Source organism: Syngnathus scovelli, unplaced genomic scaffold, assembly GCF_024217435.2.
Source record: "Syngnathus scovelli strain Florida unplaced genomic scaffold, RoL_Ssco_1.2 HiC_scaffold_25, whole genome shotgun sequence".
NCBI lineage: Eukaryota > Metazoa > Chordata > Actinopteri > Syngnathiformes > Syngnathidae > Syngnathus > Syngnathus scovelli.
This window is the reverse complement of record NW_026061342.1, coordinates 712962-731233: the sequence shown is the minus strand read 5'-3', so window position 1 is coordinate 731233 and position 18272 is coordinate 712962. Positions and strand designations below refer to the sequence as shown.

General features: G+C 47.2%; 1 pseudogene; it reads right to left on the bottom strand.

The window, feature by feature from the left end:
- Positions 1–18017, bottom strand: part of LOC125993026 (janus kinase and microtubule-interacting protein 3-like) — a 128075-nt pseudogene extending 110058 nt beyond the window's left edge.
- Between the last annotated feature and the right edge of the window lie 255 nt (positions 18018–18272).

Genomic DNA, 18272 nt, shown 5'->3' with positions numbered 1-18272 from the left:
TTCTCACAAAATTGTCCCACGTTAAAGTAACACGCATTTAACCTACTAAAAACTCTCTGACAGTCCCAAAATACTGGCTTCTGGCTGTCGGACAGGCTTCTCGGCACCCGGTTAAGGCGACGCTTACTTGAATAATCCTGAGTTTTTTCACAAACCAAATCTAAACAACTCCAGCACGGCTCCCATCCGGGATAAGTGCCACGGCACGTGGAGTTTTTCATTGGGGCCGGGAATGAAAATTCCTCCGGCCTTTTCCCACTCTTTTCCCAATACCCTCCTTTTGATTCGGGCAACGGGACACACGAGGCATTGCTATACCATTCCGCATGCTCCTCGCCCACTTTCAAAATCCAATTTCTTTTAACAATTTTCTCTTCACGTTTGTTCTTGCAAATCAAGCTTATCGTTAGATTAGCAAAGTTTTCTGGCGCTTTGAAGTACCTCATATCACAAGCACTGATGTTACTTATTATTTGCCCTGTCCAATTCACGCGACCCAAATGATCGGGAAAGTGAGTTACTTCACTCACTATTTCCCTTTTTGTCTTATACCGTCTTTCCTCCTCATCTCCTGCGCGCGGAATTGCTCCTGGTTCCAGTGGCAAGGCGATCATCTTCTCTCGTCGTCGCAGTATCGATGTCCAATATTGTCTGGTAGCGATGTCTGGTGCTATGGATGTATTCCATTTCACGGTGACGCTTCCAAAGTCCACTGCCCAACAGGTTTGATTGAAGAGCTTCGTTCCATCGTACTCGATATTGATCATCTCCATCGGATCATAGCGGGCCGCGCTCTTCCAAAGTGTGAAGCTGAGTAGGATGCCTGTCAAAATGACTGAAAGTATTATAGCTGTCAGCCAATCCGTCATCAGGGTCTTCTTCCATGATATCGCCGGCTGAGGAAAAATAGATGGTCTCCATTCAATTGTGTTCCAATCCATTGGAGGGTTGTCGGGTAAATTCGGTGGTTCGTCGCAAAAAGGCGAAGTGCTGGGAATCTCATACCCGCTGTCTGCAAATAAAGTTGCTCCTCGACTTTCAAAGTTCGGCTCTGGATCCTTTTTCACGGGAACTGCGTTCGCGTAGATTGGCTCCAGAGCTATCCATTCCTGATTTACATAAATCTCTTGCTCTTCTTCCATGAAAAACGGATTCCTCCAGTTCTTCCCATCGTTGTCTGTGGAAGCCCCGGTCCCGGGGCTCAGCCTACCCGCTGGTTCCACCGGGTTGCAACCAGCGGGATCATCCGTGTAGCCTGGGGGGGCCATTGGTGACTCCCCACTCTCCAGGCTCATTGTTCTCTTTCTCTTGACTCCGCGCGGGAAGTTCATGGTTGGTCACTTCTCAGGGCTGAATGAAGATCTGGTTCTTCTCTCCTGGCTTTATAGGGGATCTTCCAGCCCCTCCTCCTTCCCTGGCTCCTCCCTTGTGCCAAGGAAAACGTCCACCTCCTTGGCCAAGGTGGTCACTTCTTCTGCTGTCCCCGTCTGGTTTCCTTTCTGTTATTGGTTATGTACAGTCCATTAATGATACATTGTTATCATACTTTTATATACACATGTATACATACACAATTACATGCCTATTCATTTACATATACACGTATGTACACATTCTTCTTCTTTTTTTTTTTTTCAGTTGTCTTCCCCCTGGGAATCTGGCTGGCTCCACAGCCTAGTCAATTCCTCTACTGCGGCCCGACCCCTCTTTTTCTTTTGAGGTTCTGTTTTTGTAGACCACACTGCATAATAGGAGTCCGTTCGAGCCAACGTTCCCAGCGGCTTATCGGATGCAGACGGACCTGGTTCCTCGGACCTGGTGTCTACCGCATCATTCGACATGTTGTTTTCTTGGCTACCGGCTTGTTTCCTGGTTTCGGAGGCTTTGCGCTTCATTTCTGCCAGCACTGGACATGTCTTAAGGGTGCGGTGACGCTCCGGACCCCATCTGGTGTTTCCTTTTCCATCACATCCAGGCGTGGGACACACCTCGAGGCTCCCCACATACACCGGACAAGCTCTAAATGAGCGGTGGTAAGTTGCCCCTGGTCGGGTGCTACCGCTCCCGTCGCAGCCAGGAGTAGAGCAATTTGCCGGATACAACTTCGTCCAATCAAAAGGGGTCCAGTCTTGTAGAATCCTCCTGGGTTGGTCACTTACGCCACCGCCCTCCGCTTTTGGACATGATAAGTTTCCCTCCTGGACTTTTGCTTCTGGCAGGAGTGAAGTGGGTTGACTTTCCACTCGGACTTCTGGTTCTGGCGGGAGAGAAGTTGTTTGAATTTCCACTTGGGCTCCTGCTTCTGGCGGGAGAGAAGTGGTTGAATTTTCCTCCGTCACCACCGATTGGAACATGCTTCCTCCAGCTGGACATCCCTGTGCCAACTCCTGGCTGGGACCTTTATCCCATTCTCTTGCTTCCGACCGGTCAAGGTCATCTGTCTCCTTGGCCTTTTCTTGAGGTTCTATCGCCGCTACTGTGCCGTGCTCCTTTCTTGTTTGTATTTGTTCACTAAGAACATTCCGTATCTGGGACCCGGCGTTTCTTATGGCTACAACTTGGCTAAGCCTTTTGGCCTCCAATTTGATTCCCAGTGAATATATTCCTTCGTAAGGAATGATGGCCATTTTCACTGTAATCCTTACCAGTGCTGCTTCACCCTCATTCACTATAAGGACTGATCCAACTTTATTCCCAGGGGCAAAACAGTATATTCCTTTTTTTGTCACATACTGGAAGTCTTTGTTACACATGTCCAAAACACTTCGATAGCAGTACATGTTGCTCACAGTCGGGCTTGTTTCCGCAGGGGCTGCCTCCACTTTGACCAATGGTGCGTCCTTGCACGCCAACAACTGGGCTACAGCCCGAGCCCAAGTCATGGGCCTCCAAGGTCCCTCAAGCAGGTCCCCAAGGACTGCGGTTCCTCCTGCGGAAAGAACCGACTCACGAGCAAACAAGGCCATTCCGTCGGCCTTTTCTGTATAACTGTCGGGGGCAGGCCGGCCGACTGGCCTTGGCCAAGGCCAACAATGGCCCAAGGCCAGATAAAGGTTCTTCATGGCCTGATTATTATCATATGCCGGCCAAGACGCTCCTCCCAACACTGGATAGAGGGTCGCCAGGGGGGTCATTGCCCTGGTGATTTGCCATCCCTCTGCTTCTCCGACTTTCAATAATTTTCCTCTTGCCATGCGATCTAAACACATGAGGCAATATTTCAGCTCATCGCCGTCCCAAACACACGTGCACGAGCTAATTTGTCGAGCCCGTACATCCGTAGTTGGTCCGATCTCCCACTGTGAAAAGAACACCATTCGTGCCAAGATGGTAATTCGACACTGGTGGCATACCATGGCATCTAATACTTTGACTGGAAGCTTGTCCTCATTTCTCTGGGCAAATTCCAGCTCTCTTACTTCGGTGGTCAGTACAGGTGGCATCATGAAGCCTACTCCCGACCACATAGTAGGCAACAGGTTGGGTGTCAAACAAATGACACAAGCTTCGTTGACCCATGTCCAGTGAAAATGTTCTGGTCCACCGGGTGTGCAACCCCGCTTGGCCAATCTCACCAGATTTAGGGCCCTTCCGGTCTGGATCCCATTTGGTGTTCTTCTTACGATGACCGCACCTTTGTGTGCGGCCATGCGCACGAAGGCTGGGATTGTTCCGTGGTCCGTTGCCATATGTTATTTAAATTACTTCTTGGCTTGACTCGGGTCAGCCGATAACGGCTTCAGCTGTTCAACTCCTTGGATACCTTTCTTCTTTAGTCGTACTGTGTTTCTATCCAAAACTTCACTAACTATGTCCGAGCAGTCGTACTTGGCCTTCACTGCCGTGTTGCTGTTCAGGTCCCTCGACTTGATCCACACCTTCTGTCCAACGCTGATCCGACACTTCTCTTTATTCTGGGACAGCCGTCTTGGGTTCTGCCCACTTCCTGGGACACAAAGAGTCGTTGATTGAGTTCTTCGGACGGGGAGGGCCGGCTGCTCCTACTCCTCCCGTTCAGGTCTGCAACCAAATCAAGTAGTTTAGTACTCCACTCTTTCCCGTTTGCATTTTTCCCCAACCAGGTTTTGACTAGGCCAATACTTCTTTCAGCCACCCCGTTTGCTTGTGGCGTATAAGGGGGCGAATAGACTCTGACTACTCCCCACCTACGACACCACTCGTCTACCTGGGCGTTTTTGAAATGAGTTCCATTGTCTGTTCTCAACTCTTTTGGGATTCCTAGCCACATGCACCCATCTTCTAGTGTCTTGATCACACTGTTTGCATTGGCTTTTCTCACTGCTTTCAGCCCGACGTGTCCTGACATCGAGTCAACCAGCACAACAAGGTATTTCTCACCCTTTGCGCCACTTATTCCCATGGGGCCAGCTACGTCCATACAAACCGAGCCCCACGGCACAGTACTCCTAATCTTCAATCCATCCGTGCGTCGTCCTCTTCGCCCTGCGTTGTATTTGTTGCACGGATTACAATCCCGCAGGACCGCACGAATCGTCCGGTCAGGGACCCAGAGTTCCAGCATCTCTAACTTTTTTCGCGTAGGCAGTGGACCCGCGTGGCCTAGTGCTTCATGCACTGCCGACACGACTTGCCTCACGCTCTCATCTGGGACCACTTTTCCGCGAGGGGTCTTGTCCCATTTTTCTGCTCCTACAACTTTTATTCTTCTTTTCTGGACGTATCGATCAACTTCGTTATTACCTCTCCAATAAGCTCCTTCTTTCACATGAGATTTCTGGTGAACCACATCCAGACTCAAATTTAGCCGTAACTCGGCTATCTTTTTCCACACTTCATAGTGGGCCACTAGTTTTCCTTTCGCGCCCTCAAAGCCATTCTCTTCCCAAATGGCTAGATCGAATTTGAGAGCTTGCGCGCAATAATGACTGTCAGTTATAAGTCTTAAGCGTCCAGCGTGATTTTTTTTCGCTTCTAACAGTCCTTCCAGCACTGCCGTGGCCTCTCCTGTTTGCGCGCTGCCGGGTGTCTTTCCTTTGCGGCGGCAACGCTCCACTCCATTTTGCTTCAGAACAAAACCCCAGTGGGCATTCTGCTCTCCTTCCTTTTTTGACCCATCGGTGTAAAGAGTCCATTCATAGGGCTTCTCTTCATCCATAGTCGATCTTCTCCTGGTTGCTCGGCAAAAAATCTTCCATCCCTTTCGATGGCTTCTTTCATCCGCGTCGAGAGGCATCCCGCCTCTATTGACGGGTTTGATCCCACTATGTACTCAGTCCATTTCTGAGGCCACTTCTCTAAGCCTCCTCCATACAATATTACACATGCTGGTTCTTCATGTCGTCTTGGAGAGTCTGGATTAGACCCCTCCTTTCCGGTTCCTTTCATAGGATTTCCAGGTTCGGGATCCAATCTCCTTCCACCGCTAGCCATCTTTTCAATGAGTAGCAGTTTCTCTAGTTGTAGGGTCGAGCTGTCTCCTTTCGAAGCCTTTCCGTGCGCATTCGGAACAGGGTCGATTCAGCTCTTAGTTACTCAGCGGCGCCCTTTGCGTCGCCTCTACTCAGAACACCAATATGAGAACTTTTGCCTCGCTTATTGATGCTCTCAACGGTGGGATGCACTTCTTTTTCTTTTTCCTTTTTCCCCACCAGGTTTTCTACTGACAGGAAATTCTAACAAGGGTATATTCAATTGCAAATTCAAACATTATTGTAGCGAACAGGAAATGACGACTAATCATCAGCCCGAAGCCACTCAGCCTTTCAATTCTTGGGAACCTGTAAGTCACAGAAGGTCTCCAACAGTTAAGAATCATGTACCATACAAGCCTTAGAAGAATTATCTTGGCTGTTTTTCTTCTGCCTGGAGAGTAAGTATAGTTACTACTCCTGGTCAGCCTTTACTGTAGTCTTCAACAGCAGGAAAAAAAAAAGAGAAAAGGGCGGAAAGAAGAAAAATCCTTTTGTGAGTTCAGCGGACAAAAATCTGTAATCCTCTGATGCGTCCGGGAACAAAAATCTTTGTAATCCACACAGGTGTTCCGGGAACAAAAAATTTTGTAATCCACACAGGTGTCCGGGAACAAAAAATTTGTAATCCACACAGGTGTCCGGGAACAAAAAATTTTGTAATCCACACAGGTGTCCGGGAACAAAAAATTTGTAATCCACACAGGTGTCCGGGAACAAAAAAATTTGTAATCCACACAGGTGTCCGGGAACAAAAAATTTGTAATCCACACAGGTGTCCGGGAACAAAAAAATTTGTAATCCACACAAGTGTCCGGAAACAAGAAAATTTGTAATCCACACAGGTGTCCAGGAACAAAAAAAAAATTTGTAATCCACACAAGTGTCCGGGAACAAAAAATTTGTAATCCACACAGGTGTCCGGGAACAAAAAAATTTGTAATCCACACAAGTGTCCGGAAACAAGAAAATTTGTAATCCACACAGGTGTCCGGAAACAAGATAATTTGTAATCCACACAGGTGTCCAGGTACAAAAAAAAAAAAAATTTGTAATCCACACAAGTGTCCGGGAACAAAAAATTTGTAATCCACACAGGTGTCCGGGAACAAAAAAATTTGTAATCCACACAAGTGTCCGGAAACAAGAAAATTTGTAATCCACACAGGTGTCCAGGAACAAAAAAAAAAAAATTTGTAATCCACACAAGTGTCCGGGAACAAAAATTTTGTAATCCACACAAGTGTCCGGGAACAAAAAATTTGTAAGGGAGAAATGAAGGTTTATTATAAAGTTAAATTGAGCAAGAAAAAGGAAAAGGAAGAGGGGAGACAAGTCTTCTCTTTTTATCTTTCAAAATAAAAAGGCCTCTCTTCAGTCGGTCTCCTAATTGGTTGCCTTCTCTTTGGCCTTGGTTTTGGCATGAAATCTAAAACATTTGCAGGCTCCTCGTCGACTGGTTCATCTTCTTTATTTATACCCAATATCCGTGCCCATGTACCGGCCCCTCTTTCTCTTGCAAGTTCTGCCGCATACTCTGCGTACACTACAAACATTGCTTTCAGCACCCCATACAAGTACAAGCTGTGAAGGATCTCCTCCTTACTCATGCTTAAAGTAATGTGCTGAGGGGTGGCGGTCACCGTTTACCATGACACAATACAGTTCTAATCCTCCCGTGCTATCAAGGTTCTTTTCTAGGAAACTCTATTCCTTAAAGAGACTGTACTTATGTCACTCAAGGCCGTTCTGACATTTATTTGTATCAGTGAGCGGAATTAAGACAGTTTCTGGGAAGAAAAAAACTGAAAAACTCCACACAGGTTCGTTTTGGAGCTGTGAGCAAAACAAAAAAAACAAATGTTCTTCTATAGTCTCATTTTTATTTTTTTTCTAAACTTTTACTCACAACCCCCCTCCTACTCGTTGGGCGCCAAAATGTCAAACGCACCTCTCGGATTAAGGTGCCCCCGGCTTCCCAGTAACGGGTTTGTTTTAGCCGGGTTCGGAGATTCGTCCGTAATCTAACCACCCGAGTTAAATTAACTCCTCCGGAATCAATCTAATTTCTGTACGACGCCAATCCCTCTCAAGTCACCCGAAGCGCGTGCCGAGTAACTCAATTCGAGGCAGGACTTCGAAGTGACCGCATCGTATTGATGGCTCCCCGCTAATGTTTGAAGTTCTTAATCGTTACGGATATTTTTTAGATGTCTTTGTTAAGACCTCAGGGATTCGTTTGTATAGCGCACCCAAGCACTAGTTTTGCCGAAGTAAATGTTAATATGGGTCCGTTCCACTTGGTCGCTCATGCAGCGAGCCGACCAACTTTTTTATTCGAAAGAGAATCGAATTAATAAAAGTGTGACAATAATAGCATTTAAGAAGAAAATTAATGCACCCTATATGATTAATTCTAACTTCGTATACGTAGATCTTGCACTTGACCGTCGGAGTTCTTCACCCCACTTAATTGCTTCGAAAAGAATAGCGACTTTCTTAAACCGAATAAAAATGTCGTGCTGTATTTAGATTTGCCCAATAATTAATTTGGAAGGCAAGTTTATTTTTTGATCGTGTCCTATTTAACTTTTGACGCGGCCCGACAAAAAGGGGAACTGGGCCGCGCCCGACGGACAATCGAAATACTTTTATCCTCCACCAACTTCACTGATTTATTTTAACCGTCATCGTTATTTTATTTAGAAGAAGTAAATTTCCAACAATTCACTTTTAACGAAATCCACTCTTCCCTTAAATATTTGCGAAAGTTATTTAATTCTCCAACTTCCTCGGAGTTACTTTTTCCGCGACCCGTCAAAAAGGGGAAGCGGGCCTGAGCCTTTCAAATAGTTAAATAACTTTCCGTTCTACACAAAACCAATAATCTGATTTAAACACTTCCTTTAATTTTATTCAGACGAAACAACTTTCGAACAGATCGAAATTCACTCGTGGCTCAGATAACTACGGAAGTTATTTAAGTCTCTAACTTGTTCGGAGTTCCTTTTTACGCGGCCCGTCTAAAAGGGGAAGCGGGCCTGAGCCTTCGGTTGCATATTTAGTACAAATCCGCGCACAACGAAGTAAGTAATATACAAAACACATTTATTGAAGAAACATGGAATAGAATTACAAATCTCAATTACTCCAGAAACTGAACAACTTCACTCACTGATACCCGTGTTAATAAAATCATTCAATCCCAGAACAATTCGATTGCAAAACACAGTTCATAAAAAAGGGAAGAGGTAAATACCAGTTGCGTGCTATTTTTGGTGGAAGCAAAGTCGAGTGATCAGTTCGATCTTGCTTCTAAAATCCAAATTAGAGAAACAGGCTGGCCACGAGGAAGCCGGCGGCCCGATGACTATTCCCCCCTCTCGCTAAAATACATAAAAACGGTCATCCTCACCAATTTCTCGTTTAAAGTTGTCCAGTCCAATTTTTAGGAGTAAATCCAAGTTAATTTCAGTCCAGTGATCCTGCGTCTCACACAAAGATCTTTGGGACTTTGGAAAAAATCTTGAAACTCCTCCGGGCCTCTTCACGTATCAGAGCTCTTTTGGGGGGAAAAGCCCTGAAGCTTCTCCAGCAGGACCTTTTATAGACCTCTCCGTCCCCCCCCTCCCCTTTCTTTTCTCCGGTACTTTCCCTATAGGGTAAGACTGCCCAGTTTTCCCACGCCTATAGAAGGGAATGGCCAGCTTTCTCACGCCTATAGAGGGAACTGGCCAGTTTCCCACGCCCATAGAGGGAACTGGCCAGCCTCCCCACGCTTTGTTATCTGTGGCCTTCAGCCGCTGTTTCCGCCCTGACCACGCAGTACTTTCCACCAAATGCACAGCTAGTGGTAAAACCTTTCACTTCCCCTTTTCACCCTTGACCTACTTTCTTAAACAATTTCGAATTGACAAATAATATTGCTTAATGCGGTTACAGAATACATTTTTAGCCAAGCAAAGAAATAAAAATAAAAATCACATTTGTGCTTCTCCAAACAATTTATGTCACGCCACTATTCTCAGTGACGGGTCCCTTGATCGAATTGACAAATAATATTGCTTAAAGTGGTTACAGAATACATTTTTAGCCAAGCAAAGAAATAAAAATAAAAATCACATTTGTGCTTCTCCAAACAATTTATGTCACGCCACTATTCTCAGTGACGGGTCCCTTGATCGAATTGACAAATAATATTGCTTAAAGTGGTTACAGAATACATTTTTAGCCAAGCAAAGAAATAAAAATAAAAATCACATTTGTGCTTCCCCAAACAATTTATGTCACGCCACTATTCTCAGTGACGGGTCCCTTGATCGAATTGACAAATAATATTGCTTAAAGTGGTTACAGAATACATTTTTAGCCAAGCAAAGAAATAAAAATAAAAATCACATTTGTGCTTCTCCAAACAATTTATGTCACGCCACTATTCTCAGTGACGGGTCCCTTGATCGAATTGACAAATAATATTGCTTAAAGTGGTTACAGAATACATTTTTAGCCAAGCAAAGAAATAAAAATAAAAATCACATTTGTGCTTCCATGCGTGACTCACACTCTGACACCGTGTTCCTTTTTTATATCCATTTTAACCGGTTTAGCTTATTCTGGCCCCTCTTTTGGTCTCACGTTTTGGTCTGGCGCCATCTTTTGGACAAATTTGGAATTTCAGCTCTGCCAATTTATTCCTGTGAACAATCCATATTCTACCATTTGGACCATCTCTACCCCCATGTTACACGACAACCTCTTCCCTTTTTTATGAACTGTGTTTTGCAATCGAATTGTTCTGGGATTGAATGATTTTATTAACACGGGTATCAGTGAGTGAAATTGTTCAGTTTCTGGAGTAATTGAGATTTGTAATTCTATTCCATGTTACTACAATAAATGTGTTTTGTATATTACTTACTTCGTTGTGCGCGGATTTGTACTGAATATGCAACCGAAGGCTCAGGCCCGCTTCCCCTTTTAGACGGGCCGCGTAAAAAGGAACTCCGAACAAGTTAGAGACTTAAATAACTTCCGTAGTTATCTGAGCCACGAGTGAATTTCGATCCGTTCGAAAGTTGTTTCGACTGAATAAATTAAAGGAAGTGTTTAAATCAGATTGAATGATTTTATTAACACGGGTATCAGTGGGTGAAATTGTTCGGTTTCTGGAGTGATTAAGATTTGTAATTCTATTTCATGTTTCTTCAATAAATGTGTTGTGTATATTCATCTACTTTGTTGTGCGCTGATTTGTACTGAATGTACAATCGATGGTTCGGGGTTGATTTGACAATTTGATTAATGTGCGGGGGGTTATTATGGTATAACATAGGACCGTAATAAATAAAAGTAACATCAGACAATTTTAGAGAATTGAATAACTTTCGTAGTTATTTGAGACACGAGTGAATTTCAATCCGTTTGAAAGTTTGCTTCGTCTGAATAAATTAACGGAAGTGTTTGAATCGGATTATTGGTTTGGTGTAGAACTGAAAGTAATTTAATTATTTGAAGGGCGCAGGCCCGTTTCCCCTTTTGACGGGCCGCGTAAAAAGTAACTCCGAACATGTTAGAGAATTAAATAACTTTCGTAGATATTTAAGGGAAGAGTGAATTTCGTCAAAAGTGAATTCGTTTGAAAATTTACTTCCTCTAAATAAAATAACGACGATGGTTAAAATAGATCATTTGAGTTGGTGAAGGATAAAAGTATTTCGATTGTCCGTCGGGCGCGGCCCAGTTCTTAATTTTGTCGGGCCGCGTCAAAAGTTAAACAGGACACGATCGAAAAATAGACTTGCCTTCCAAATTAATTACTGGGCAAATCTAAATAGAGTAAGACATTTTTATTCGTTTTAAGAAAGTTGTTATTCTTTTTAAAGCAATCAAGTGGGGTGAAGCACTCCGACAGTTAAGTGCTAGATCTACATATAAGAAGTTAGAATTAATAACGTAAAGTGCATTAATTTTCTCCTTAAATGCTATTATTGTCACACTTTTATTAATTCGATTCTCTTTCGAATAAACAAGTTGGTCGGCTCGCTGCTTGAGCGACCAAGTAGAACGGACCCATATCAACATTTACTTCGGCAAAACTAGTGCTAGGGTGCGCTATACAAACGAATCCCTGAGGTCTTAACAAAGACATCTAAAAATATCCGTAACATAATAAGAACTTCAAACATTAGCGGGGAGCCATCAATATGATGCGGTCACTTCGAAGTCTTGCCTCGAATTGAGTTACTCGGCTAAGACAAACCCGTTACCGGGAAGCCGGGGGCACCTTATTGAAAGAGGTGCGTTTGACACTACCATCAGCTTTTCTCTGGTCTGAAAGGAGGAGGAGGGAGGCTCCTCCTCCTCCTTTCAGACCAGAGAACACCCGAGGCTGGGTGAGAACGGGGAGGCTGCGACCCGGCCGGGGGTTGCGGGAAGGGGCGCCACCTTGATCTCCTTCTCGGCGTCGTAGTCCCCTCCGCTGGTCTGGGCTAGCAGAGCGTAGGCTCGTTGCAGCGCTTGATATTCTTGCGTCAGCTGGCGGTAGCGAAGCTCCGCCTCCTCATGCACACACCAATGCAACACAGCACTAGTACCAGAATCAGTCAGACCGGCGACAAAGCACCCGCGACGCAAAGACGAGTCCGATTCCAGGCTGAAGAGGAATGTTTGGGCCCAAACGCTGGCAGAAATGGCGGGCTACCTCTTCGGGTTCCGTGTCGGGGGTTCTGTCGGTGTGAAAAGACAAGGACGATCCGTCCGAATCCACCAACACGTCTTCGTCGTAGCCGTAAAATGTTTCGATGACCTGCGGGCGCGGAAGCAAACATCTCTCTGAACAAACTGAAGCGACACCTCACGATGAATCGACGAGAGGAACGATAGCGAGAAAAAGGCCATTTCATCTTGCGCAACACCAAGCAGCCGCAAACAAACAGACTCACCTTGCAGGACCTCACGCTTTGTTCCTCCTCAGAGATTCTCGACGTCGGTATCGTAGCAGCAAATCTCTCTCCTGTCGACACAAATAATCCGCCTTTGAGATTCTTTGGATGCAAAGGGAACGAACGGCTCCGGCGCAGAAACAAACGCGACTCACGATGACATTTCTGACATGAGCTCCTGTCTCCAGAGCCTGAAAAACCCGTCACCGGCGATGATTGGAGGGACGCTCGTCTTTTCCAAAAGTGACAACTACAGGGTGTGTCAGGGTTTTCCAGATTATCTTTATCGTATGATTATGTTGCTTTGACTTTGACTGCAACCTGTAATAAATAATATTATTTATCCCTTATTTATCCCTATCGCTTATCCCTTCCTACACAAAGTCGTAAAACATCCCTTGCTATGTTTTGACTAGAGGTCAAGGGCTTTCTCTATTCAATCCACTCTTACACCCACCCTGTTTCTCTTAATAAAAATGCTCGTGCGGGAGCCGAGAGTCAGACTTCATTCGTACAACGGATGGACTCTCCACCTGCAGGTGTCCAAAAGAACTTACTTGTCTCCCGTGTGGTTCTTGCAAAATAAGTTGGAGCGAGCGCAACTCTAACAGGGTGCATTTTGCCACTAGCTGCCTACGGACAATGACGTCGCGCTCGCGGCTCATGGTTGACGGGCTGAGCAGCCGGGCGAGTCCGTCGTTTTCAGCGCACAGCGAGTGGCAAAGGCGCTGACAAAACGGGAGCTTTGAGCTGCTGAAAACGGCAAAACAAGTCTAAAGCGTGTTCAAACGCGTGCGCACAATGCTCCTGCTTGAAAGGTCGGAATTTAAGGGGCCAATCTTTTGGATGGCGGCCGCCGGCCAAGCTTTGGACGGAAAAGGTTTCCTGGCGACAGCGAGCGAGCGCGGCGCTGCCGTACGTGCACCGAGTCACCTGCCTGAAGACCTTGGACAAGTCGTCGATGATGTGCCGCTGCTCCACAACTTGAAGGAACTCCATTTCACCGTCCTGCTGGCCGCAACCGCGCTCCAGGTCATTGAGCGAACTAGGCCTTCTCTGTGGAACACAAATGCAGTGGACTCTGTTGGCACGCCGCCGTTGTCCGCGTCGACTTACCAAGCTTGCCATCTCCTCGTTCTCCTGGGTGACAAAGCGCACTTTGTTTTCAAGGCGACACAGCACCAGTGAGAGTTCTTCATTCTTCCTGCTCAGGCGTTTGTTTTTGTCCAGGAGTGGCAGAAACTGGCTTTCTGTTTCTCTCAGTCGCTTAAGCTGCAAGCATGAAGTGCGGGATGCGAAAGACGCACAACACGCGGGCCAGAACGTATCCATTCCTTTTGCATCGGTTTGAACGGAATCGTGGCTTTGGCTCCCAATAAAAGACATCTACCAGGCAACCGACTCGCCGCGCCGCTCAACTAATAAGCAAGCGCAATGGGTGCCTCGCTGGATGGCGCGCATCAAACGTAGCGCAAACCTTCAACCGTGCCGTCAATAAATTACCAGTTCATTGCGCTCTTCAGAAAGCAGGGCGTTTCGATCCTCCAGTTTCCTGATGACTGCGCTGAGCTCAGCGATTTTCAGATGAAACCTTCGCGTGTCCCGATCCTCCTGAGACTGAAAACGCCCCGCAACACACACACACAACCACTCGTTCAAAGTTCAAAACTGTTTTTGTGCTACCTTCCTCCAGCAACGAACTAAGTCATGCGTACTGCAAGTGTGTGATGAGGTGGCTTACGCTATGAAGAGGATTGCTAGTAGCGCCGTTGACCCCACTTCCAGGGTAGTTTAGGCCCGCCCTTTGGGAATCCCTCAGGGCAGCGATCTGCTGCTCGGCAGCCTGAGTCTGCAGCTGAAGGCGGTGGACGTGGCCGGCCCCAGGGATTTATCCAAAACACTAACCGCTCTGTCTTTCAGCTTGATCTCATCCATCTGGATGTACAAACGGGGAGCGCTCAGGCAGGCGGGCAAACTCATTTGCCAGAATTGTGACAAAAACAAAGAGAGCAACCGGCCAATTTTTATCTTGAATCGACTAGAACACCATTGCTGTGACAAAAGCGAAGCGAGCAACCGGACGTTTTCTTCTTGTGAAATAGAATAGAATAGAATGCCTTAGGTGTCATTGCACTGCAGGTATACAACGAAATTGGGAACATAGCCACGCACCGCGCATCTGATCAGTCCTACCAGTCGGCGGATCTCCCTCTCGCAGTCTCTCTCGGTTCGGCTCAGCTCCTCCCGATGCTGGTGATGAGCCGATCGGAGCTCGGCCGCTCGGGACTGCCAGGCCTGCTGGGCCGCTGCCAGGGCTTCTTCCGCGCTCCTGGTGGAGGCGACACCGCTCGGTCTCCCGACACCGCCGCGTCTCCTCCACTTCCGCCAGCAAAGCGCCCCCGCTCCTCACCTGAGCAGACATTGCGCCACATCGGGCCGTTGAGACCGCAACGGAGCGCCGCGACGCTTACTGGGGACAAGCTACACAATACGGTAGCGGCCGCATCGGAGCCCGACGTGGCGTGCGGATAGTCAGACACGGATTGAGCGGATCACCTTGTCCATGGAGCCGTCCCTCAGGCTGAGGACCAAGGCATTCAGTCGCTGGATCTCTCCATCTTTGATTTTGATCACTCTCATCAGCTCCATTTCATGCTGCCGCAGTAATGTCTCCCTGGTAACGGCTAACTCTTTCTGCTTCTCCTCATGGAGTTTGCTTTTGAGTTCCGTCATGGCGGCGGTGGCACGGTGGTGCTCCGCCCGCAGGTCCTGACTTCTCTCTCTCTCCAGACAGCTGACCTGACATGACTTAGACAAACTTTATTGTCATCTTGTCTGCACATGGTGCATACAAAACGAAATTTCGTTGCACACGGCTTACAACAAAGTAGTGATATTGCAGTTGAATAGAAGTAACATATCCTATGAAAATATATATATACATATACTGTATATATATATATATATATTACAAATAAGTATAAAGTGCAGCAGTGCTAATTATGCAATAGTGCAAGTAGGCAAAACAGTATTCAAGAGTGTGCAGAGGAATGCTAAACCATGTATTAAACTTCTATTTAAAGGGTTTACACAAGTTCAGTAAAGTTGGTAGTGCGAGATAGTGCAAGATAGAGGTCCGTAGTGTCATAAAGTACAGTTCTGTGAATGTGTGATGCAGAGTTCAGTTTAGAGCTCAACAGTTCTAATGTTCAACAGTCTGATGACAGCAGGGAAAAAGCTGTTGCAGAACCTGGTGGACCTGCAGCGGATTGTGCAAAACCTCTTCCCAGAGGGCAGCAGGGAGAACAGTCCATGGTGGGGGTGTGATGGGTCATTGATGATGTTACGGGCACGGGACATGCAGCGCTGAGATGAAATGTCCTGAATGGAGGGAAGAGGAGCCCCTATGATCCTCTCTGCTGTCCTCACCACTCTCCTCACGTTCTTCCAATCGGAGGCGGTGCAGCCTCCACACCACACAGAGAGTCAGCTTGTCAGAATGCTCTCTATGGTGCTCCTGTAGAACGTCCTCATGATGGGTGGGGGCAGGTGGGCTCTCCTCATCCTCCGCAGGAAGTACAAGCCCTTCTGTGCCCTCTTGATCAGTGCCGTAGTGTTCATAGTCCAGGTGAGGTCTTCTGTGATGTGGACCCCCAGGAATTTGGTGCTGCTGACCACCTCCACAGCTGAGCTGTTGATGATCAGTGGAGCGTGGTGAGGCTGGTTTTTCCTGAAGTCGACGATGATCTCCTTCATCTTCTCCACATTCAGGATCAGGCTGTTGTCTCTGCACCAGCCCACCAGCTGCTCCACCTCCTCTCTGTAGTCCAGGTCGTTGTTGTCTCTGATGAGCCCCACCGCCGTTGTGTCGTCTGCGAACTTCACGATGTGATTGGTGGTGAACCTGGGGACGCAGTCGTGTATCATCAGGGTGAACAGCAGGGGGCTCAGGACGCAGCCCTGAGGGGAGCCTGTGCTGAGGGTGATGACATCAGAGGTGTTCTGTCCGACCCGGACTGACTGAGGTCTGTTGGTGAGGAAGTCTAGCAGCCAGTTGCGAAGGGGGGTGTTGAAGCCCAGGTGTTCCAATTTTCCTACTAGATGCTGTGGGATGATGGTGTTAAACGCTGAGCTGAAGTCCAGGAACAGCATCCGAACATGGGTGTTCTTCTCCTCCAGGTGAGCCAGGCTCAGGTGAAGAACGGAGGAGATGGCGTCCTGAGTGGAGCGGTTTTGCCGGTCGGCAAACTGGAACGGGTCAAATAATGGGGGGAGTCTGGAAACGATGTGATCTTTAAGCAGCCTTTCGAAGCACTTCATCATGACCGGAGTCAGTGCAACAGGCCGGTAATCATTAAATGAGGTGATTTGAGGTTTCTTCGGCACCGGAATGATGGAGGCAGTCTTAAAGCACGCTTGCACTGTGGCTTGGCCCAGCGAGGTGTTAAAAATGTCTGTGATGACCCCAGCCAGCTGACTTGCACATTCCCTGAACACACGCCCAGGAATGTTGTCGGGGCCAGGGGCCTTACGGGGGTTGACTCTCCTCAGGGTCTTCAACACATCGGCGGAGTCAAGGCAGAGTACCTCCTCTTCCTGATGGGGGACAGTTTTAACTGCTGGAGTGCCGTTTAGTGCCTCGAACCTCCCAAAGAAGTTATTTAGACCATTTAGAAAGTCAGCATCAACTTCACCCACCGGGGGGGGAGGGTGAGTTGTAGTCTGTAATCGCCCGTATGCCTTGCCACATACTCCTGGTGTTGTTGGCGTCGTGGAAACGATCCTGAATTTTTCGACTGTGGTCTCGCTTCGCTACCCTGATGGCACGGTTCAAGTTGGCTCTCGCTGTCCTCAGTGTCTCCTTGTCGCCAGACTTGAAGGCAGAGTTCCGTGCTCGTAGCGTTTGACGTACCTCCTCAGTCATCCAGGGTCGTTGGTTGCCCCGGGTGATGATATTCTTAGTGGTGCTGACGTCCTCGGTGCATTTGTTGACGTAGGCTGACACAGTCATGGCACACGCATGTCAAATCTACATCGGGGAAACTGGGAGGGAGGGAGGGAGGGAGGGCGGGAGGGAGGCAAGCAGGGAGGCAGGCAGGCAGGGAGGCAGGCAGGGAGGCAGGCAGGGAAGCAGGCAGGGAGGAAGGCAGTGTCTGTCTGTTGAGGTTTTCACCTTGTTCTTCTCCTGCTGAAGTTCTAACTGGACGTCCATCAGTTTGGCTCTCAGCTCGTCATTGGCGGCCTGAAAGGCGTCCGTTCGCTCCGCCTTGACCCGCCCTGCCGGAGCTCGTTTGGACATCTCTTACTCGAGTCTCGCCCGGTCGTCAGTCAGAGATCACAACATTTGTACCTGGAGAGCACAAACGCAGCGCTGTTTTCCACTGGCTTCGGACTCAACTTCAATCGGTACCGTAACGTACAACATCATAAACATAGATCTAGCTTGACTTATTCATTGAATAAATGCATTTGGTTCTTCAAAACTGCATCACGCAACATAGCGTGACCGAGACGGCCGCTATCCACCTGCGTGAAGTTATTTGGTGAAATGAATGAGATGTTTAAGACACCATCGTTCTGTCTCTATGTAGATGAAGGGAAATAATCGATTGCTGAAGGTCCAAAGGTGTTGTGATAAACAAATAAACATATTAGTGACATATTTGTGATAAACATATTAGGCAGGATAATCACATATGTTAACTTGACTGCCCACACTGTATTTATTTATGGTTATTTGTTAAATCGAGTACTGTTAGACATGAAACAGGAAGTGTTTAACATAAATGGACGACGAAAGGGGTACTCACCATTGTAGCTCCTGCTGGTCAATGATACGAGCCTCTTCTTGCAGTGGAAAACATACAGCCAACAAACACCG